Source organism: Salmo trutta, chromosome 10 (genome assembly GCF_901001165.1).
Source record: "Salmo trutta chromosome 10, fSalTru1.1, whole genome shotgun sequence".
In the NCBI taxonomy this organism is placed as follows: domain Eukaryota; kingdom Metazoa; phylum Chordata; class Actinopteri; order Salmoniformes; family Salmonidae; genus Salmo; species Salmo trutta.
The window spans coordinates 41,611,362-41,637,155 of record NC_042966.1 but is presented as its reverse complement, the minus strand read 5'-3'; positions in this window follow the sequence as shown (position 1 = coordinate 41,637,155).

Sequence of the window (25,794 nt, the reverse complement as noted above, 5' to 3'; positions counted from 1 at the left end):
CACTCAAAATTAAAGTGGAAAACCACACTACAGGCTGATCCAACTTTGATGTAATGTCCTTAAAACAAGTCAAAATGAGTCTCAGTAGTGTGTGTGGCCTTCATGTGCCTGTATGACCTCCCTACAACGCCTGGGCATGCTCCTGATGAGGTGACGGATGGTCTCCTGAGGGATCTCCTCCCAGACCTGGACTAAAGCATCCGCCAACTCCTGGACAGTCTGTGGTGCAATGTGGCATTGATGGATGGAGCGAGACATGATGTCCCAGATGTGCTCAATTGGATTCAGGTCTGGGGAACGGGCGGGCCAGTCCATAGCATCAATGCCTTCCTCTTGCAGGAACTGCTGACACACTCCAGCCACATGAGGTCTAGCATTGTCTTGCATTAGGAGGAACCCAGAGCCAACCGCACCAGCATATGGTCTCACAAGGGGTCTGAGGATCTCATCTCGGTACCTAATGGCAGTCAGGCTACCTCTGGCGAGCACATGGAGGGCTGTGCGGCCCCCCAAAGAAATTCCACCCCACACCATGACTGACCCACCGCCAAACCGGTCATGCTGGAGGATGTTGCAGGCAGCCGAACATTCTCCACGGCGTCTCCAGACTCTGTCACATCTGTCACGTGCTCAGTGTGAACCTGCTTTCATCTGTGAAGAGCACAGGGCGCCAGTGGCGAATTTGCCAATCTTGGTGTTCTCTGGCAAATGCCAAACATCCTGCACGGTGTTGGGCTGTAAGCACAACCCCCACCTGTGGACGTCGGGCCCTCATACCACCCTCATGGAGTCTGTTTCTGACCATTTGAGCAGACACATGCACATTTGTGGCCTGCTGGAGGTCATTTTGCAGGGCTCTGGCAGTGCTTCTCCTGCTCCTCCTTGCACAAAGGCGGAGGTAGCGGTCCTGTTGCTGGGTTGTTGCCCTCCTACGGCCTCCTCCACGTCTCCTGATGTACTGGCCTGTCTCCTGGTAGCGCCTCCATGCTCTGGACACTACGCTGACAGACACAGCAAACCTTCTTGCCACAGCTCGCATTGATGTGCCATCCTGGATGAGCTGCACTACCTGAGCCACTTGTGTGGGTTGTAGACTCCGTCTCATGCTACCACTAGAGTGAAAGCACCGCCAGCATTCAAAAGTGACCAAAACATCAGCCAGGAAGCATAGGAACTGAGAAGTGGTCTATGGTCCCCACCTGCAGAACCACTCCTTTATTGGGGGTGTCTTGGTAATTGCCTATAATTTCCACCTGTTGTCTATTCCATTTGCACAACAGCATGTGAAATTTATTGTCAGTGTTGCTTCCTAAGTGGACAGTTTGATTTCACAGAAGTGTGATTGACTTGGAGTTACATTGTGTTGTTTAAGTGTTCCCTTTATTTTTTTGAGCAGTGTATATATATGTTTTTTTTCTTGTGCATTTTGCTGTTTTGCCTCATGACTCCTGCATACTTTGTTGACTACAAACTTTCTTTACCCAACCGTGGGACGGACAATGTTTTTTCCCACACTCGGGACTCTGACTATTGGTTACACTGACTTTTGGACTCTCATCATATTATAATCACTTCTCGCTGGCTTTGTATTCATGTTACCTGATGAAATTGCTGTACAATATGATCTTGTTGCCATCTGATGCACATTCAGATGTCATAAATCAACACTGCAGAGCTCTCCCTGTACTATGCCGGGCCTTGATTGTATTACTGTTGATGATAGCTGGAAATCTCGATGTAAACCCTGGCCCATCTACTGTTGCTAGCCCCAATTCTGACTTGTGCTCTGATATCTGCTTCACTGATTTCTGCTCTCTTTAAAAGCCTGAGTTTTCTGCACGTTAACACTAGAAATGTATTACCTAAAATGGATCAATTGAAAGTGTGGGTTCACAGCTCCAATCCAGTTGTGTTGGTCTTAAGGATCCAATTTTCACCTTAAATGACATACCCAAATCTAACTGCCTGTAGCTCAGGCCCTGAAGCAAGGAAATGCATTTTCTTGGCACCATTTGAAAGGAACCACTTTGTAGTTTGTGGAACTATGAAAGGAATGTAGGAGAATATAACACATTAGATCTGGTAAAAGATAATACAAGGAAAAAAACAAATGTTTTTTTGTATTTGTACGATCATCTTTGAAATGCAAGAGAAAGGCCATCATGTATTAATCCAGTCCAGGTGCAATTTAGATATTGGCCACCAGATGGCAGCAGTCTGTGCAAAGTTTTTGTGTGATCCATGAAATATTGCATTTATGTTCAAAATTTTGTATCAAGACTGCCCAAATGTCACAGAATAAGTCGTACTCATCGTTGAAAATGTCATACATGAGAGAGAAGGACCAAGGCGCAGCGGAAGTGTGGACACTCATGTTTCTTTTATTTAACAAAACAAGTAAAGTATCCACTGGAAAACCAAAAACAGTACTCAAGACAGCAAACAGTTTTGCAGGCTCACAAAGCAAGTGCAAAAACAATTCCCCACAACCCCAAAGACAAACATCTATATAGGACTTCCAATCAAAGGCAACTATACACACCTGCCTTCAATTGGAAGTCCCAATCATCAACCCAACATTTAACAAACACAAACCCCCTGCCACATCCTGACCTAGACTAAGCAATACGCCCTCTGCTGGTCAGGACGTGACAGTACCCCCCCCTCAAGGTGCAGACTCCAGGATGCACCTAAAAAAAGAAAAACACAAGAAAATCCCCAATACCCCAACATAAACCAACAAACAATAACCCCTAAACCATAAGGGAGGGAAGGGAGGGTGGCTGCCGTCAACGACGTCACTGTGCTACACCCTCCCTCCCCAACCCACCTATCCTGGAGGTGGCTCAGGTGCAGGCCGTGGACCTCGCTCCACCTTCGGCGTCGCCCACTTTGATGGCGCCGATAGCTGCGCCGGGCAGACGGGCCACTCGGGCTGACCCTGGCAGACAGACCACTCGGGCTGGACCGGGGGACAGGAGGGCCCCTCGGGCTGGGCCGGGGGACAGGAGGGCCCCTCGGGCTGGGCCGGGGGACAGGAGGGCCCCTCGGGCTGGGCCGGAGGGCAGGAGGGCCCCTCGGGCTGGGCCGGAGGGCAGGAGGGCCCCTCGGGCTGGGCCGGAGGGCAGGAGGGCCCCTCGGGCTGGACCGGAGGGCAGGAGGGCCACTCGGGCTGGACCGGAGGGCAGTCTGGCAGTTCAGGGCAGTCTGGCAGTTCAGGGCAGTCTGGCAGTTCAGGGCAGTCTGGCCACTCTGGCAGTTCAGGGCAGTCTGGCCACTCTGGCAGTTCAGGGCAGTCTGGCCACTCTGGCAGTTCAGGGCAGTCTGGCCACTGTTGACTGGCGGGCAGCTCTGGCGACTGTTGACTGGCGGGCAGCTCTGGTGACTGTTGACTGGCGGGCAGCTCTGGTGACTGTTGACTGGCGGGCAGCTCTGGTGACTGTTGACTGGCGGGCAGCTCTGGTGACTGTTGACTGGCGGGCAGCTCTGGTGACTGTTGACTGGCGGGCAGCTCTGGCGCCGTCAACCAGCCCTTGTGCCCCCCCCCCTAAAAAAATCTTGGGGGTGCCTCTCGGTCTCCCTTACCCGTCGTGTCTCCCAGTCCTCGCCAGCCTTCTTCCGCTGCTTGGTCCTGGTTTGGTGGTGGGGAATTCTGTCACAGAATAAGTCGTACTCATCGTTGAAAATGTCATACATGAGAGAGAAGGACCAAGGCGCAGCGGAAGTGTGGACACTCATGTTTCTTTTATTTAACAAAACAAGTAAAGTATCCACTGGAAAACCAAAAACAGTACTCACGACCGCAAACAGTTTTGCAGGCTCACAAAGCAAGTGCAAAAACAATTCCCCACAACCCAAAAGACAAACACACACACCTATATAGGACTTCCAATCAAAGGCAACTATACACACCTGCCTTCAATTGGAAGTCCCAATCATCAACCCAACATTTAACAAACACAAACCCCCTGCCACATCCTGACCTAGACTAAGCAATACGCCCTCTGCTGGTCAGGACGTGACACCAAATGTGCCTAATTTGTTTATTAATAACTTTTCATGTTCAAAACTGTGCACTCTCCTCAAACAATAGTATGGTATTATTTCACTGTAATAGCTACTGTACATTGGACAGTGCAGTTAGATTAACAAGAATTTAAGCTTTCTGCCAATATCAGATATGTCTATGTCCTGGGAAATGTTCTTGTTACTTACAACCTCATGCTAATCGCATTAGCCTACGTTAGCTCAACCGTCCCACAGGGAACCCACCAATCCTGAAGAAGTTTTAAGGAAGAGTGTTTTGAATACTGATGTTAACCTTTCTGGTTATAACCTTATTCGGCAAGATATATCTTCCAAAGATGGGGGAGTGGCAATCTTCACCATGGATCACATTCAGTGTGCGGTTGTCTCCACCAAGTCTGTCCCCAAACAATTTGATTTGCTGGTTTTAAGCATTAAACTTTCAAATAGCTCTTTGTTGACTGTTGCTGGGTGCTATTGTCCTCCATCAGCACCGGCCTGTACCCCACCTGCCTTAAGCTCTCTCCTGGCACCTTACACCAAGTCTGAATTTGTCCTGCTTGTTGACCTAAACTGGGACATGCTTAAACCACCTGAACAAGTCCTAAAGCAATGGGACTCCCTAAATCTTTCTCAGATTATTACCAATCCCACAAGGTATGACTCCAAACACCCAGAAAAGGCTACTCTCCTCAATGTTATCCTCACAAATAATCTTGATAGGTATCAGTCTTGTGTTTTCTGTAATGACCTTAATGATCACTGTTTTTATAGCCTGTGTTCGTAATGGCTGCTCAGTGAAACGACCTGTCCTGATTTGTCATAGACGCTTGCTAAAACACTTCAATGAGCAAGCCTTCCTTCAAGACCTGGCCTCTGTGAAATGGTATAGAATCAACTCTGTCGAAGACGATTGGACCTTCTTTTTTGATATTTTCAGTGGTATTGTTAACAGACATGCCCCCATAAAGAAAATGAGAATTAAAAACAGATTCATCCCCTGGTTTGACCGTGATCTTGCAGAGTTACTCTACATCAACAATTGTATTTGGCGAAAGGCTCGGCACACGGATACTCAGGCTGACTGGCTCTCGTTCAGGCAAATGAGAAATAAGTGCACTCAGGCTATCCGGAAGGCCAACGTTAGTTACTTTAAGGAGCAGTTCTCTCTCTGTGGGTCTAACCCCCAAAGACCTAGAGAATACACCCTCCTCCTCACAGCTGCCCATGTCCCTTAATGTTGATGATGTGTTTGTTACTGACAAGAAGCACATGGCTGAGCATTTTAATCACCACTTCTTTAAGTCAGGATTCCTATTTGACTCAGCCATGCCTCCTTGACCATCCAACATTTCCTCATCTCCCACCCATTCTAATGCGACTATCCGTGATGCTTCTCCCTATTTTTCCCCTGCCCTGCTACAAAGTTTCTCCCTGCAGGCAGTCACTGAGTCCGAGGTGCTAAAGGAGCTCCTTAAACTTGACCCCAAAAAAACATCTGGGTCAGATGGTTTAGACCCTTTCTTCTTTAAGGTTGCTGCCCCTATCATCGCCAAACCTACCTCCAAACTTTTTAACCTGTCTCTCCTTTCTGGGGAGGTTCCCATTGCTTGGAAGGCAGCCACTGTTTGTCCTTTATTTAAAGGGGAGATCAAGCTGATCCTAACTGTTAAAGGCCAATTTCAATTGTGCCCTGTTTATCAAAAGTGTTGGAAAAACTTGTCAATAATCAACTGACTGGCTTTCTTGATGTCTATAGTATTCTCTCGGATATGCAATCTGGTTTCTGCTCAGGTTATGGATGTGTCACTGCAACCTTTAAGGTCCTCAATGATGTCACCATTGTCCTTGATTCTAAGCAATACTGTGTTGCTATTTTTATTGACTTGGCCAAAGCTTTTGATACGGTAGACCATTCCATTCTTGTGGGCCGGCTATTGGTGTCTCTAAGGGGTCTTTGGGCTGGTTGCTAACTACCTCTCTCAAAGAGTGAGAGAGGTAGTTGTCTCAGCCACTGCCTGTCACCAAGGGAGTACCCCAAGACTCGATCCTAGGCCCCACGCTCTTCTCAATTTATATCAACAACATAGCCCAGGCTGTAGGAAACTCTCTCATCCATTTATATGCAGATGATAGGCTTATACTCAGCTGGCCCCTCCCCAGATTTTGTGTTAAATGCTCTACAACAAAGATTTCATAGTGTCCAACAAGCTTTCTCTACCCTTAACCTTGTTCTGAACACCTCCAAAACAAAGGTCATGTGGTTTGGTAAGAAGAATACCCCTCTCCCCTCAGGTGTGATTACTACCTCTGAGGGTTTAGAGCTTGACGTAGTCACCTCATACAAGTACTTGGGAGTATAGCTAGACGGTACACTGTCCTCTCAGCACATATCAAAGATGCAGGCTAAAGTTAAATCTAGACTTGGTTTCCTCTATCGTAATCGCTCGTCTTTCGCCCCAGCTGCCAAACTAACCCTGATTCAGATGACCATCCTGCCCATGCTAGATTACGGAGACATAATTTATAGATTGACAGGTAAGGGTGCTCTCGAACGGATAGCTGATTACCATTTGGCCATCAGATTTGCCACCAATGCTCCTTATAGGATACATCACTGTACTCTATACTCCTCTGAAAATGGGTCATCTCTGGATACCCGTCGCAAGACCCACTGGTTAATACTTATTTATAAAACCCTCTTAGGCCTCTCCCCCCTATCTGAGATATCTACTGCAGCCCTCATCCTCCACATACAACACCTGTTCTGCCAGTCACATTCTGTTAAAGGTCCCCAAAGCACACACATCCCTGGGCCCCTCCTCTTTTCAGTTCGCTGCAGCTAGCGACTGGAACGAGCTGCAACAAACACTCAAACTAGACAGTTTTATCTCAATCTCTTCATTCAAAGACTCAGTCATGGACACTCTTACTGACAGTTGTGGCTGCTTTGTGTGATGAATTGTTGTGTCTACCTTCTTGCCCTTTGTGCTGTTGTCTGTCCCCAATAATGTTTGTACCATGTTTTGTGCTGCTACCATGTTGTGTTGCTACCATGTTGTTGTTATGTTGTGTTGCTACCATGCTGTGTTGTCATGTGTTGCTGTCTTGCTATGTTGTTGTCTTAGGTCTGTCTTTATCTAGCGTGATGTGTGTTTTGTCCTATATTTATATTGTATTTATTTATTTTAATCCCAGGCTCCCGTCCCCGCAGGAGGCCTTTTGCTTTTTGGTAGGCCGTCATTGTAAATAAGAATTTATTCTTAACAGACTTGCCTAGTTAAATAAAGGTTAAATAAAATAAACATTGGTGTTTTCTAGATGTAGGGAATTCTATTATATTCTATATTCTATTCTATCATATGCACATCTATTTATTTAACCTTTATTTAACTGCCAATGAAGAACAAATTCTTATTTACAATGAAGGCCTATCAAGATGCAAAAGGTTTCCTATGGGGGTGGGGCTGAGATGAAACATGTAAATATATTCATCTATTCCCACTACACACAAACACAAGCCCCACCTACTACAAGTAGTTGTAATACAGGTGACATTTTAGTCATAAACCATCTTATTCAGGGCGACTGCCTACTAGGAAAAGCGTATTCTTTTTTTTTTCTTCACAAATACACCTTTTAAATTCCACACTTCGCATTCACACATCACACAACACACCTAATCGCATGCTCATACATACACACATACAGTACACACACATCACACAACACACCTAATCGCATGCTCATACATACACACATACAGTACACACACATCACACAACACACCTAATCGCATGCTCATACATACACACATACATATATCATGCTCATAGCTTGTCAAATCAGACCCTGTTTGCAGTTTCCATGCACCCCTTTAGCCATTAACACACACACACACACACACACACACACACACACACACACACACACACACACACACACACACACACACACACACACACACACACACACATACTACTATTCAATGATAGTGTAATGACAGAAAGGAGGGCCCAGATTTAGTGATTCCCTTTCCCATAATGCCTTTGCTGTACCCGTGGCTTATTAATGTGCTGTGGAAGTCTCCCCCCCCTCCACCCTCCCATTGCTCTGACAATCCCTCATCTCTATGATATGGTAACTGATCACCAATTCAATTGCTAACTGGAGAAAATTGAATTTGGAGCCCTAACATTGTTTGTTAACCGTGATGATGATGGTCTAGATGGATTATTATGGGATGGCTGAGATGGTCTCTGAGAGGGAATGGTGATTAGATTAGTTTCAGATCTCCTGGAGAGACAGAGAGATTGCCTGGGTAAACCAGTCTGAATGCTTTGAAACAAAATGGTGGTCAGTGTTCAAGGTTGTGTAACCAGGCTATCGGACAGCAGCCAGTCAGACTGTTGTGGGGAAGAACTTCATTGAAACCCCACAAGGACCATTATCAGGGAAATGTTTGTCTGGGTGCTTTGCTTTTCAATTTCCTGGAACTGTATAGATTATCTCTCTCTGCTTCAACTCTCTCTCTCTCTCTCTTTTTCTTTTGTCTCTCTCTGTCTCTCTTTCTTTGTCTAGATTCTCTCTCTCTCTCTCTCTCTCTCTCTCTCTCTCTCTCTCTCTCTCTCTCTCTCTATCTATCTCTCTCTCTCTGTCTCTCTCTCTCTCTCTTTGTCTCTCTCTCTCTCTCTCTTTGTCTCTCTCTCTCTTTGTCTCTCTCTCTCTTTGTCTCTCTCTATCTGTGTGTCTCTCTCTCTCTGTGTGTGTGTCTCTCTCTGTATGTGTCTCTCTCTCTCTCTCTGTGTCTCTCTCTCAATTCAATTCAATTCAATTTGCTTTATTGGCATGACGTAACAATGTACATATTGCCAAAGCTTACTTTTAATATTTACAATATGAAAATAATGAGAATCAAAATTGTCAACGGGACAACAGTAACAACAATAACCAAGGGTGAAAATAACCATACATTGAACAATAACAATAAGCATACAGTAGAGGACATGTGCAGGTTGACACACCCTCCTACTTTGCCTTAACAGCACAATCTTGCTTGTTCAAACACTGTCAGACCCACACTGCTACAGTCATGCAGACTCAACTCACAGCTAGTCCAGCTCACAGCTAGTCCAGCAAGTCCAGCTCACAGCTAGTCCAGCTCACAGCTAGTCCAGCTAGTCCAGCTCACAGCTAGTCCAGCTCACAACTAGTCCAGCTAGTCCAGCTCAGCTAGTCCAGTTCACAGCTAGTCCAGCTAGTCCAGCTCACAGCTAATCAAGCTAGTCCAACTCAGAGCTAGTCCAGCTAGTCCAGCTCACAGCTAGTCCAGCTAGTCCAGCTAACAGCTAGTCCAGCTAGTCCAGCTCAGCTAGTCCAGTTCACAGCTAGTCCAGCTAGTCCAGCTCACAGCTAGTCCAGCAAGTCCAGCTCACAGCTAGTCCAGTTCACAGCTAGTCCAGCTAGTCCAGCTCACAGCTAGTCCAGCTCACAACTAGTCCAGCTCACAACTAGTCCAGCTAGTCCAGCTCAGCTAGTCCAGTTAGTCCAGCTCAGCTAGTCCAGTTCACAGCTAGTCCAGCTAGTCCAGCTCACAGCTAATCAAGCTAGTCCAACTCAGAGCTAGTCCAGCTAGTCCAGCTCACAGCTAGTCCAGCTAGTCCAGCTCACAGCTAGTCCAGCTAGTCCAGCTCAGCTAGTCCAGCTAGTCCAGCTCACAGCTAGTCAAGCTCACAGCTAGTCCAGCTCACAGCTAGTCCAACTAGTCCAGCTCAGCTAGTCCAGCTCACAACAAGTCCAGCTATTCCAACTCACAGCTAGTCCAGCTAGTCCAACTCACAGCTAGTCCAGCTCACAGCTAGTCCAGCTAGTCCAACTAGTCCAACTCACAGCTAGTCCAGCTCCTAGCTAGTCCATATCCCAGCTAGTTCAACTAGTCCAACTCACAGCTAGTCCAACTCACAGCTAGTCCAGCTCACAGCTGGTCCAACTAGTCCAGCTCACAGCTAGTCCAGCTCACAGCTAGTCCAGCTCACAGCTAGTCCAGCTAGTCCAGCTCACAGCTAGTCCAGCTAGTCCAACTCACAGCTAGTCCAGCTAGTCAAGCTCACAGCTAGTCCAGCTCACAACTAGTCCAGCAAGTCCAACACACAGCTAGTCCAGCTAGTCCAACTCACAGCCAGTCCAGCTCACAGCTAGTCCAGTTAGACCAGCTAGTCCAACTCACAGCTAGTCCAGCTCATAGCTAGTCCATATCACAGCTAGTCCAACTAGTCCATCTCACAGCTAGTCCAACACACAGCTAGTCCAGCTCACAGCTGGTCCAGCTAGTCCAGTTCACAGCTAGTCGAGCTCACAGCTAGTCCAACTAGTCCAGTTCACAGCTAGTCCAGCTCACAGCTAGTCCAGCTAGTCCAGTTCACAGCTAGTCCAGCTCACAGCTAGTCCAGCTCAGCTAGTCCAGCTCACAGCTAGTCCAGCTAGTCCAGCTCACAGCTAGTCCAGCTCACAGCTAGTCCAGCTAGTCCAGCTCACAGCTAGTCCAGCTCACAGCTAGTCCAGCTAGTCCAGCTCACAGCCAGTCCAGTTCACAGCTTGTCCAGCTAGTCCAGCTCACAGCTAGTCCAGCTCAGCTAGTCCAGCTCACAGCTAGTCCAGCTTGTCCAGCTCACAGCTAGTCCAGCTCACAGCGAGTCCAGCTAGTCCAGCTCACAGCTAGTCCAACTAGTCCAGCTCACAGCTAGTCCAAATCTCAGCTAGTCCAGCTCACAGCTAGTCCAGCTCACAGCTAGTCCAGGTCACAGCTAGTCCAGCTCACAGCTAGTCCAACTCTCAGCTAGTCCAGCTCACAGCTAGTCCAGCTCACAGCTAGTCCAGCTAGTCCAACTCACAGCTAGTCCAACTCTCAGCTAGTCCAGCTAGTCCAGCTCACAGCTAGTCCAGCTCACAGCTAGTCCAACTCACAACTAGTCCAACTCACAACTAGCCCAGCTAGTCCAGTTCACAGCTAGTCCAGCTCACAGCGAGTCCAGCTAGTCCAGCTCACAGCTAGTCCAACTAGTCCAGCTCACAGCTAGTCCAACTCACAGCTAGTCCAACTCACAGCTAGTCCAACTCACAACTAGTCCAGATAGTCCAACTCACAGTGTTTTAAGATCCCTTTAACAAGGTCCAACTGAAATTTGACATCTGATTCATCCCAACCCCTCTGAAAGACTTTTTCCATTTTAGTCATTTAGCAGACGGTCTTATCCAGAATGACTTACAGGAGCAATTAGGGTTCAGTGCCTTGCTCAAGGGCACATCAAGAGATTTTTCATCTAGTCGGTTCGGGGATTCGAAACAGCAACCTTTCGGTTACTGGCCCAACTCTCTTTTCTTTCATCTTTTTTCTACCCCAATTGGTAGTTACAGTCTTGTCTCATCGCTGCAATCCAACCAAACCACACTGCTTCTTGACACATTGCCCACTTAACCCGGAAGCCAGCCGCACCAATGTGTCGGAGAAAACACCGTATACCTGGCGACCATGTCAGCGTGCACTGCGCCCGGCCCGCCACAGGAGTCGCTAGTGAGTGATGGGACAAGGACATCCCTGCCGGCCAAACCCTCCCCTAACCCGGACGACGCTGGGCCAATTGTGTGCCGCCCCATGGGTCTCCCAGTCGCGGCCGGCTGCGACAGAGCCTGGTCTCGAACCCAGACCACTGTGCCACTTGGGAGGCCCGGCCCAACACTCTTAACCGCTAGGCTACCTTCCTACCAGATTTTGGCAGGTTACTGGCTCGCCTTTCTAACCGCTAGGCTACTTTCCACGCTAACAGTCCAACACAGAGCTCATTAGACAGCGGATAAACACAGTACCTAAAACCAAGAGATCTGGTGTAAAGCATCTGTGAAAAATTCATTATTTGTGAACAGTCCCTGAGTTATTACAGTCCTAGGATGCTGTTTAATAGTCCCTGAGTTTTTACAGTCGTAGGATTCTGTTAAAGACGTCCTGAGTTGTTAAAGTCCTAGGATGCTGTTTAATAGTCCCTGAGGTGTTACAGTCCTAGGATGCTGTTTAATAGTCCCTGAGGTGTTACATTCCTAGGATGCTGTTTAATAGTCCCTGAGGTGTTACATTCCTAGGATGCTGTTTAACAGTCCCTGAGTTGTTAAAGTCCTAGGATGCTGTTTAATAGTCCCTGAGGTGTTACATTCCTAGGATGCTGTTTAATAGGCCCTGAGGTGTTACATTCCTAGGATGCTGTTTAACAGTCCCTGAGTTGTTAAAGTCCTAGGATGCTGTTTAATAGTCCCTGAGGTGTTACAGTCCTAGGATGCTGTTTAATAGTCCCTGAGGTGTTACATTCCTAGGATGCTGTTTAATAGTCCCTGAGTTGTTACAGTCCTAGGATGCTGTTTAATAGTCCCTGAGTTGTTACAGTCCTAGGATGCTGTTTAACAGTCCCTGAGTTGTTACAGTCCTAGGATGCTGTTTAATAGTCCCTGAGGTGTTACATTCCTAGGATGCTGTTTAATAGTCCCTGAGGTGTTACAGTCCTAGGATGCTGTTTAATAGTCCCTGAGATGGTACAGTCCTAGGATGCTGTTTAATAGTCCCTGAGTTGTTACAGTCCTAGGATGCTGTTTAATAGTCCCTGAGTTGTTACAGTCCTAGGATGCTGTTTAATAGTCCCTGAGTTGTTACAGTCCTAGGATGCTGTTTAACAGTCCCTGAGTTGTTACAGTCCTAGGATGCTGTTTAATGGTCCCTGAGGTGTTGCAGTCCTAGGATGCTGTTGAAGAGGTCTTGAGATGTTTCACATTGAGTTCAGACAAACATAGAATATTCATTCTTTAAATAGGTTTATACATATTCCAAACTCCCACAAATAAAGAGCCATGACATTGACCGTACTGCTACAGACAGACACACACACACACACACACACACACACACACACACACACACACACACACACACACACACACACACACACACACACACACACACACACACACACACACACACACACACACACACACACACACACACACACACACACACACACTGTTACAGTCCATATCTCACTGAACCCTGCTTACTACAGGATGTGGAATCTGACGCTGGGACATTAATTGTCTTGTTTAATTACAGCTACGGTAAGTGATTAGAGCGGAGAGGAACTCCAATCCCTGTTGGTGCTGTTTCCCAAATGGCACCCTATTCCCTTTATAGTGCATTACATTAGATCAGGGCCCATTGGTCTCTGTTCTAAAGTAGTGCACTATGTAGGGAATAGGGTTCCATTTGGGACTCAGATCCTTATTAATGTATGCACTCTGCTCTCAAAGTCAACATGTTGTACTTTCAAGTATACAAGCTTAGTGGACAGAGATAAGGCTCCAGTCAGCACCTCTGAGGTGGGTGTGTTTTGTGTGTGAGTGTGTTGTGATGTGTGTGTGTTGTGTTTGTTTGTTTGTTTGTTTGTTTGTTTGTGTGTGTGTGTGTGTGTGTGTGTGTGTGTGTGTGTGTGTGTGTGTGTGTGTGTGTGCAGACAGTACAAACAGGTGCTACGATGTGGTGTGCTGGGGTGAAGGGAGGAGGAGGATGAGAGGAAGAGGAGGAGGAGAAGAGGATGAGGAAGGAGGAAGATCAGAGGAGGAGGAAAGTAGAAGCTGGAGGACGAGAGGAAGAGGTGCAGCCTTCAAAAGAGAAGAGACCCACACTATTAAAATAAACACCTGAAGATAAATGGGTTCTCTCCTCTTCAGCATCCTTCTAACCACCAATATTACCAACACTAATATCCTCTGAGCCCTGCAGTATTAACTTACCGTCCATAGGAGGTGCTCTGTGGAGACCATAGTGGGTGTATTGGTTTGTTAGGAGGTGCTCTGTGGAGACCATAGTGGGTATAATGGTTTGTTAGGAGGTGCTCTGTGGAGACCATAGTGGGTGTATTGGTTTGTTAGGAGGTGCTCTGTGGAAACCATAGTGGGTATAATGGTTTGTTAGGAGGTGCTCTGTGGAGACCATAGTGGGTGTAATGGTTTGTTAGGAGGTGCTCTGTGGAGACCATAGTGGGTGTATTGGTTTGTTAGGAGGTGCTCTGTGGAGACCATAGTGGGTATAATGGTTTGTTAGGAGGTGCTCTGTGGAGACCATAGTGGGTGTATTGGTTTGTTAGGAGGTGCTCTGTGGAGACCATAGTGGGTATAATGGTTTGTTAGGAGGTGCTCTGTGGAGACCATAGTGGGTGTATTGGTTTGTTAGGAGGTGCTCTGTGGAGACCATAGTGGGTGTAATGGTTTGTTAGGAGGTGCTCTGTGGAGACCATAGTGGGTGTATTGGTTTGTTAGGAGGTGCTCTGTGGAGACCATAGTGGGTGTAATGGTTTGTAAGGAGGTGCTCTGTGGAGACCATAGTGGGTGTATTGGTTTGTTAGGAGGTGCTCTGTGGAGACCATAGTGGGTGTAATGGTTTGTTAGGAGGCGCTCTGCGGAGACCATAGTGGGTGTAATGGTTTGTTAGGAGGTGCTCTGTGGAGACCATAGTGGGTGTAATGGTTTGTTAGGAGGTGCTCTGTGGAGACCATAGTGGGTGTAATGGTTTGTTAGGAGGTGCTCTGTGGAGACCATAGTGGGTGTATTGGTTTGTTAGGTGCTCTGTGGAGACCATAGTGGGTGTAATGGTTTGTTAGGAGGTGCTCTGTGGAGACCATAGTGGGTGTATTGGTTTGTTAGGTGCTCTGTGGAGACCATAGTGGGTGCATTGGTTTGTTAGGAGGTACTCTGTGGAGACCAAAATGTAAAAAAAAAAAAACATTGTAGAGGACCAGGGACAAGCTGTAAACATTGTACTATGACAGGTCTCTTTCTACTTCCTGTGCTAATAGATAACGTTGTACCATGACGTAGTCTCTACTTCCTGTGCTAATAGATAACATTGTACCATGACGTAGTCTCTTTCTACTTCCTGTGCTAATAGATAACATTGTACCATGACGTAGTCTCTACTTCCTGTGCTAATAGATAACGTTGTACCATGACGTAGTCTCTTTCTACTTCCTGTGCTAATAGATAACATTGTACCATGACGTAGTCTCTTTCTACTTCCTGTGCTAATAGATAACGTTGTACCATGACGTAGTCTCTACTTCCTGTGCTAATAGATAACATTGTACCATGACGTTGTCTCTTTCTACTTCCTGTGCTAATAGATAACATTGTACCATGACGTAGTCTCTTTCTACTTCCTGTGCTAATAGATAACATTGTACCATGACGTAGTCTCTACTTCCTGTGCTAATAGATAACGTTGTACCATGACGTAGTCTCTACTTCCTGTGCTAATAGATAACGTTGTACCATGACGTAGTCTCTACTTCCTGTGCTAATAGATAACATTGTACCATGACGTAGTCTCTACTTCCTGTGCTAATAGATAACATTGTACCATGACGTAGTCTCTACTTCCTGTGCTAATAGATAACATTGTACCATGACGTCTCTTTCTACTTCCTATGCTCATCGTTCTTATTGCGTATGTGATCTGACAGGTAAAGCTTTATTTTTGCGGGCCCCAGAATTTTCAGCTCACATGGCCAGGATTGAGTCCTGGTCTACCTCACCTGCTGTGATTGGTTCGTCACACTGCTCATGTCCGTTGGTTATTCTATATGTCCTGAGGGACATGTGCTGTGTTGGAGATAACCAACTGCCTTTTTATCAGAACACTACTCGTTGTAGTTAAGCCACTTTCCTTAGCACTTAAAGATTGGTACACCGACCAATACAATGCCTTGTTAAAGTGTGAATATTTCAGGATTATCTACAGTACTTCCCTAGAGTCAGATGAACTCATGGATACCATTTTTAATGTCTCTGTGTCCAGTATGAAGGACGTTAAGAGGTAGTTTCGCCAGTCAATGCTAACTAGCGTTAGCACAATGACTGGAAGTCTATGGTTATCTGCTAGCATGTTTTCTGTTAGTTGGTCAGTGTACCAATCTTTATTCATGCGTTGAGGTAAGTGGCTTAAACAACAAAATGGTGTTCTGGTAACAAGGCAGTTTGTTTATCTCCGACACAGCAACACATCCCTGTTACGCCTCTTGGGGGCCCTTTCACGCAACACCCTGCTACACTCAACTCTCAGTGGAGTGAAAGAGGTATGTGATTGTAGGTGCGGGTAAGGATAACAGAGGCAGAGAAGTTTACCGTTAACAGGGAATTTATTTCCTTCACACGGTAAAAGTGGGGAAAAGGGTCTGGAACGAACCAAAGCAAAGAAAGTAAAAGTTAGAGTCCCCTCTCCTACTTTACCCGTCTACCTTAACTCCACCTGGCGCGCTAACCAAAATATTGGGGGTGGTCTGCCCAGGTCTTACCTAGTGTGCATAGACATAGTACATACTACGGGTATATGTATGCCCGCAGGCCTCTGCCTAAGCACTCCCAAGGTGCCTTCCCCTTCCCCCCTGGGAACAAATGAAACAGAATAATACAAACTTAATGTGAACAATTTCAATAATCAAAAACACTGAGTCCTATTGGCACACACATACTTCAGAAGTAGCAGCTACAAAATACTTAACCTCTCTTGGGTAGGGGGCAGTATTTTGATGTCCGGATGAAAAGCGTGCCCAGAGTAAACTGCCTGCTACTCAGGCCCAAAAGCTAGAATATTCATATAATTAGTAGATTTGTATAGAAAACACTCTGAAGTTTCTACAACTGTTTGAATGATGTCTGTGAGTATAACAGAACTCATATGGCAGGCAAAAACCTGAGAAAAATCCAACCAGGAAGTGTGGAAATCTGAGGTTTGTAGTTTTTCAAGTGATTGCCTATCCAATATACAGTGTCTATGGGGTCATGTTGCACTTCCTAAGGCTTCCACTAGATGTCAACAGTCTTTAGAACATTGTTTCAGGCTTCTACTGTGATTGGGGAGCGAATAAGAGCTGTTTCAGTCAGGTGTCTGGCATTATTTTAGTTACGCGCGCGGCCAGGAGCACGAGCTCAGTTCTCTTTCCTTTATGAAGACAAAGGAATTGTCCGGTTGGAATATTTTAACCAGTTGGGGCTAGGGGGCAGTATTTTCACGGCCGGATAAAAAACGTACCTGATTTAAACTGGTTACTACTCTTACCCAGAAACGAGAATATGCATATAATTAGTAGATTTTGATAGAAAACACTATAAAGTTTATAAAACTGTTTGTATGGTGTCTGTGAGTATAACAGAACTCATATGGCAGGCCAAAACCTGAGAAGATCCCATGCAGGAAGTGCCCTGTCTGACAATTTGTTGTCCTTCTAGGGCATCTCTATCAAAATTACAGCATCTCTGCTGTAACGTGACATTTTCTAAGGCTTCCATTGGCTCTCAGAAGGCGCCAGAAAGTGGAATGAGAGCTCTGCAGTCTCTGGGCGAAAAACAGCAGGAGTGTTTGTGAGTGGTCAGGCAGGGAACACTGACACTGGAGCGGGGAGGTTAAGGAGAAGTATATCTTTAATTCTATGCATAACAGTTGTATATTTTGTCAACGTTTATGATGAGTATTTCTGTAAATTGATGTGCTCATTCACTGGAAGTTTGAGGCAAAACATTTCTGAACATTACACGCCAAAGTAAAAATGGGGTTTTTGGATATAAATGTGAACTTTATTGAGCAAAACATACATGTATTGTGTAACATGAAGTCCTAACTCATGTTACGCATTGTTCTGTACTCAATAGTAACAACACGAATGAGGTCTGTGCTACGTCCCAAATTGCACCCTATTCCCTTTATAAAGCACTACTTTATAGGGGCTCTGGTCAAATGTAGTGCACTATGTAGGGAATAGGGTGCCATTTAGGATGCAAACAATGTGTTTGTTGTGTGTACTGTGAACTTGAATTAGCCCCGTAGTACAATGCATTGCCAAGGTGCTGGGTCCTTTTAATACTTGTTTATTGAAAATAATGTCCTTGCGGAGGGAGTCCCTATGGAGCCACACCATTTAGAGGGAACACAAGAGAAGCACGTTCTGAGGCTGAACAGCAGCCCGATTCCTAATTAACTAAGATTGCATTTGAAATGGGAATTGGTGACTGAAGGGAGGCATATTAATGACATCAGTGTGAATAGAATATAGCTGAGGAACTACAACAGTCACAGCTACCAGACCCTAACAGTAACCCAGTCACAGCTACCAGACCCTAACAATAACCCAGTCACAGCTACCAGATCCTAACAGTAACCCAGTCACAGCTACCAGACCCTAACAATAACCCAGTCACAGCTACCAGAACCTAACAATAACCCAGTCACAGCTACCAGACCCTAACAATAACCCAGTCACAGCTACCAGACCCTAACAGTAACCCAGTCACAGCTACCAGACCCTAACAGTAACCCAGTCACAGCTACCAGACCCTAACAGTAACCCAGTCACAGCTACCAGACCCTAACAATAACCCAGTCACAGCTGCCAGATCCTAACAGTAACCCAGCTACCAGACCCTAACAATAACCCAGTCACAGCTTCCAGACCCTAACAGTAACCCAGTCACAGCTACCAGACCCTAACAGTAACCCAGTCACAACTACCAGACCCTAACATTAACCCAGCTACCAGACCCTAACAGTAACCCAGTCACAGCTACCAGATCCTAACAGTAACCCAGTCACAGCTACCAGACCCTAACAGTAACCCAGTCACAGCTACCAGACCCTAACAGTAACCCAGTCACAGCTACCAGACCCTAACAATAACCCAGTCACAGCTACCAGACCCTAACAGTAACCCAGTCACAGCTACCAGACCCTAACAGTAACCCAGTCACAACTACCAGACTCTAACAGTAACCCAGCTACCAGACCCTAACAGTAACCCAGTCACAGCTACCAGATCCTAACAGTAACCCAGTCACAACTACCAGACCCTAACAATAACCCAGTCACAGCTACCAGATCCTAACAATAACCCAGTCACAGCTACCAGACACTAACAATAACCCAGTCACAGCTACCAGATCCTAACACTAACCCAGTCACAGCTACCAGAAACTAACAATAACCCAGTCACAGCTACTAGACCCTAACAATAACCCAGTCACAGCTACCAGACCATAACAGTAACCCAGTCACAGCTACCAGACCCTAACAGTAACCCAGTCACAGCTACCAGACCCTAACAATAACCCAGCTACCAGACCTTAACAGTAACCCAGCTACCAGACCCTAACAATAACCCAGTCACAGCTACCAGATCCTAACAGTAACCCAGTCACAGCTACCAGACCCTAACAGTAACCCAGTCACAGCTACCAGACCCTAACAATAACCCAGCTACCAGACCCTAACAATAACCCAGTCACAGCTACCAGACCTTAACAGTAACCCAGTCACAGCTACCAGATCCTAACAGTAACACAGTCACAGCTACCAGACCCTAACAGTAACCCAGCTACCAGACCCTAACAATAACCCAGTCACAGCTACCAGATCCTAACAGTAACCCAGTCACAGCTACCAGACCCTAACAATAACCCAGCTACCAGACCCTAACAATAACCCAGTCACAGCTACCAGATCCTAACAGTAACACAGTCACAGCTACCAGACCCTAACAGTAACCCAGCTACCAGACCCTAACAGTAACCCAGTCACAGCTACCAGACCCTAACAATAACCCAGCTACCAGACCCTAACAATAACCCAGTCACAGCTACCAGATCCTAACAGTAACCCAGTCACAGCTACCAGACCCTAACAGTAACCCAGTCACAGCTACCAGACCCTAACAATAACCCAGTCACAACTACCAGATCCTAACAGTAACCCAGTCACAGCTACCAGACCCTAACAATAACCCAGTCACAGCTACCAGATCCTAACAGTAACCCAGTCACAGCTACCAGAACCTAACAATAACCCAGTCACAGCTACCAGACCCTAACAATAACCCAGTCACAGTTACCAGACTCTAACAATAACCCAGTCACAACTACCAGATCCTAACAGTAACCCAGTCACAGCTACCAGACCCTAACAATAACCCAGTCACAGCTTCCAGACCCTAACAATAACCCAGTCACAGCTTCCAGACCCTAACAGTAACCCAGTCAATGCTACCAGACCCTAACAATAACCCAGCCACAGCTACCAGATCCTAACAGTAACCCAGTCACAACTACCAGATCCTAACAGTAACCCAGTCACAGCTACCAGACCCTAACAGTAATCCAGTCACAGTTACCAGACTCTAACTGTAACCCAGTCACAGCTACCAGACCTTAACAGTAACCCAGCTACCAGATCCTAACAGTAACCCAGTCACAGCTACCAGACCCTAACAATAACCCAGTCACAGTAACCAGACACTAACAGTAACCCAGTCACAGCTACCCGACCCTAACAATAACTCAGTCACAGCTACCAGACTCTAACAGTAACCCAGCTACCAGACCCTAACAGTAACCCAGTCACAGCTACCAGACCCTAACAATAACCCAGTCACAGCTACCAGACCCTAACATTAACCCAGTCACAGCTACCAGACCTTAACAGTGACTGAGGTCCACAACAAAATCAAGGAAACGTATAGTATCATATATTGAATTGAGTATATTGAATTGAGAGAGACAGAGAGACAGGAATCCATGGTACAATGCTGACCAGTGTGGGTAGAGGTTTGAGGAAGTAGGCCTCAACTTAGCACCAGTCATTAGTTCCTCTCTACGTCATGCATGGCTCAACACATGACAGTGCATCTCAGTCTTCAAATCAAATGTATTTATATAGCCCTTCTTACATCAGCTGATATCTCAAATTGCTGTACAGAAACCCAGCCTAAAACTCCACACAGCAAGCAATGCAGGGTGTAGAAGCACGGTGGCCAGGAAAAACTCCCTAGAAAGCCCAGTTTCAGTTTGAAAGCCCTGTTCCATTACCGAGTCAGGTACAATTGAGCTACCAGTTTTCCCATGCATGGTTCCTATTCACTTACATACCAAGTGCTAGAACTGGAAAAGGTTTCCCCACAGCCGAGACAGGACAGTAGGTTCTGATCCCAAATGGCTCCCCTACTCCCTTTGCAGTGCACTACTTTCGACCAGAGCCCGTATACACAATATAGGGAATAGGATGCCATTGGGGACGTAATTTGTGCCTATCATACAGTATTATACAGTATTATACAGTATCATACAGTATTATACAGTATTATACAGTATTATACAGTATTATACAATATTATACAGTATTATACAGTATTATACAGTATTATACAGTATTATACAATATTATACAGTATCATACAGTATTATACAGTATTATACAGTATTATACAATATTATACAATATTATACAGTATCATACAGTATTATACAGTATTATACAGTAGTATACAATATTATACAGTATTATACAGTATTATACAATATTATACAGTATTATACAGTATTATACAGTATTATACAGTATTATACAATATTATACAGTATTATACAATATTATACAGTATTATACAGTATTATACAATATTATACAGTATTATACAGTATTATACAGTATTATACAGTATTATACAATATTATACAGTATTATACAGTATTATACAATATTATACAGTATTATACAGTATTATACAATATTATACAGTATCATACAGTATTATACAGTATTATACAATATTATACAGTATTATACAGTATTATACAATATTATACAGTATTATACAGTATTATACAGTATTATACAGTATTATACAATATTATACAGTATTATACAGTATTATACAATATTATACAGTATTATACAGTATTATACAGTATTATACAGTATTATACAATATTATACAGTATTATACAGTATTGTACAGAGGCATGAGTTCATGGAATTCCCTTCCGTCTTATATAGTGCAAGTGAATAGCAAACGTGGTTTAAAAAAACAACACCTCACAGTACAGCGCCTCTCCCCCATGTGACCTACTTGTTGTGTGTATGTACTGACATGTATGTGGAACTGATAAATGTACACACACACACACACACACACACACACACACACACACACACACACACACACATTTTTATTTTTTTTAAAGGTATGTAAATTGTAAAGTATTTTTGGGCGTCTGTAATGTCTTTTCATTATGTGTCAGAACCCAGTAAGAATCGCTGTAGCCATTAGCAAGCGAGAGGCGTCTGGCAAGAGAGAGGCGTTCCTGTCCGCAGGGACGTATGAGCATCCCGATGCCGCTGTACCGTTCTTCAATCACCATCTTCTTATGCAGCTTCTAAATCTCCAAATATCCATATTTCCAAATGACACCCTATTCCCTACACTACTTGAACAGAATACTTTTTGAACAGGGCCCTGGTCAATAGTAGTTCACTATGTAGGGAATAGGGTGTCATTTGGAAATATGGATATTTGGAGATTTAAGAGCTGCATAAGAAGATGGTGATTGAAGAACGGTACAGCGGCATCGGGATGCTCATACGTCCCTGCGGACAGGAACGCCTCTCTCTTGCCAGACGCCTCTCTCTTGCCAATGGCTACAGAGTCTTACTGGGTTCCAACACATAATGAAAATACATTACAGACGCCCAAAAATACTTTACAATTTACATACCTTTAAAAAACATTAAAATGTGTGTGTGTGTGTGTGTGTGTGTGTGTGTGTGTGTGTGTGTGTGTGTGTGTGTGTGTGTGTGTGTATGTGTGTGTGTGTGTGTGTGTGTGTGTGTGTGTGTGTGTGTGTGTGTACATTTATCAGTTCCACATACATGTCAGTACATACACACAACAAGTAGGTCACATGGGGGAGAGGCGCTGTACTGTGAGGTATTGTTTTTTTAAACCACGTTTGCTATTCACTTGCACTATATAAGACGGAAGGGAGTTCCATGAACTCATGCCTCTGTACAATACTGTATAATACTGTATAATATTGTATAATACTGTATAATACTGTATAATACTGTATGATACTGTATAGTACTGTATGATACTGTATAATACTGTATAATACTGTATGATACTGTATGATACTGTATGATACTGTATGACACTGTATACTACTGCATGACACTGCATGACACTGTATAATGCTGAACAATACTATATAATACTGCATGATACTGAATAATACTGTATGATACTGTATATTACTGTATGATACTGTATAATACTGTATGATACTGTATAATACTGTATGATACTGTATGATACTGTATAATACTGTATGATACTGTATAATACTGTATGATACTGTATGATACTGTATAATACTGTATGATACTGTATAATACTGTATAATACTGTATAATACTGTATGATACTGTATAACACTGTATGATACTGTATAATACTGTGTGATACTGTATAATACTGCATGACACTGTATAATACTGTATAATACTGTGTGATACTGTATAATACTGCATGACACTGTATAATACTGTATATTACTGTGTGATACTGTATGATACTATACGTTTCCTTGATTGTGTTGTGGACCTCAGTCACTGATAGGGTCTGGTAGCTGTGACTGGGTAACTGTTAGGGTCTGGTAGTTGTGACTGGGTTATTGTTAGGGTCTGGTAGCTGTGACTGGGTTACTGTTAGGGTCTGGTAGCTGTGGCTGGGTTATTGTTAGGGTCTGGTAGCTGTGACTGGGTTATTGTTAGGGTCTGGTAGCTGTGACTGGGTTATTGTTAGGGTCTGGTAGCTGTGACTAGGTTACTGTTAGGATCTGGTAGCTGTGACTGGGTTATTGTTAGGTTCTGGTAGCTGTGACTGGGTTATTGTTAGGGTCTGGTAGCTGGTTTATTGTTAGGGTCTGGTAGCTGTGACTGGGTTATTGTTAGGGTCTGGTAGCTGGTTTATTGTTAGGGTCTGGTAGCTGTGACTGGGTTATTGTTAGGGTCTGGTAGCTGTGACTGGGTTATTGTTAGGGTCTGGTAGCTGTGACTAGGTTACTGTTAGGATCTGGTAGCTGTGACTGGGTTACTGTTAGGATCTGGTAGCTGTGACTGGGTTATTGTTAGGTTCTGGTAGCTGTGACTGGGTTATTGTTAGGGTCTGGTAGCTGTGACTGGGTTATTGTTAGGGTCTGGTAGCTGTGACTGGGTTACTGTTAGGATCTGGTAGCTGTGACTGGGTAACTGTTAGGTTCTGGTAACTGTGACTGGGTTATTGTTAGGGTCTGGTAGCTGTGACTGGGTTATTGTTAGGGTCTGGTAGCTGTGACTGGGTTATTGTTAGGGTCTGGTAGCTGTGACTGGGTTATTGTTAGGGTTACCTGTGTCTAGCCTCTGTCATAGGACCAGGTCCCACAGTGAATCTCCTTCAATGCTTCAGGCAAGGATCCCTTCCATTTTGTCCCACCTCTCCTTCAACCCAAAACACTCCTGGTAATCTGTCCCCCTATCGATCCTGGAAGAAATTAAATAATGATCCGACGTTGCTTGTTTTACATGTTAACAGAGGGCCTTTTTGTCCCAAATGGCACCCTATTCCCTTTTCAAGTGCACTACTGCCATAAGGGTCTGGTCAAAAGTAGTGTACTATATAGGGAACAGGATGCATTTCTTAAGTGACCATTCAGCTACAGGACCATACTGACCGTCATGGTTGCTGCTCCACCCTTATCTCAAACAGGCAGGTGTCTCCCTACAGCTTGGGGATCAGTATGAAAGCTGAACTGAGCCAAGCCAAGTTGTACTGTACTGATCTGAGTTGCTGGAACCGTGCAGTTTGGGTCTGCTCAATATTGTGAAATGGTTATTACAGCTCCTTGCCCTCCTCTCCCCTCTCCTCTCCTCTCCTCTCCTCTCCCCTCCCTTCCCCTCTCCTCTCCTCTCCCCCTCCCCCTCTCCCCCTCCCCTCTCCTCTCCTCTCCTCTCCTCTCTCCTCTCTTCTCCTCTCCTTTCTTTTCCTCTCATCTCCTCTCCTCTCTTCTCTTCTCCTCTCCTCCCATCCACTCTCTTCTTCTCTCTTCTCTTTTCCTCTTTTCTCTTCTCTTCTCCTCTCCTCTCCTCTCCTCTCCTCTCCTAACTCTCCTCTCCCTTCCCTTCAAACTAATTGACTTTCATTTGTCTTCTTCGCCTTCCTCTACTGTCGTGTACCTTCTGAATTCATCAGTCGTAGCAAGTTGTCAATTAAAAAGGCATCACCCACTAAAACTGATGGCTGACTTCATGTTAATTAATATCTAGGCTTTATGATGTGTGATACTGGCCCCAGTACAGCCCTTTGGTATGTGATGAGCATTTAACAAAGTACACCCTATTCCCTATTCCCATAGGGCTCTTGTCAAAAGTAGTACACTATATAGGGAATATGGTGCCTTTTGGGATGCGGTCAAAGCCACATTGTGGAAGCTAAGACCTAATGCTCGTCTGTTGAAATGAAGACAGATGCTGAAATGGCCTTAAAGGAAAAGTTCTGGATTTTTCTGGACTGATTTCTTCATCCCGCCCACACCCTACTGGCTTTCTGTCCGACTCGACTCCCACTCGCTACAGAAAGAACTGGTCCCAAACCAAACCCTTGTCCAGCAATGTTATTTTAGGCATAAGCGATGCAGCTCACTTGCCATCCACGGTCCTAGCTATTTATGCGCCAATTATAGGCAATATCAAAATCTGCAAAAAATAACCTAAGAAATAGGTAAAATTAGCTGAGAAATTTAAATGGCCCATTATATTAAGCTGCCTGTATTACTGGGCTATATCAGTCAATATGATAGATATAGTTTGGAGAGAAAAGAGTTGGA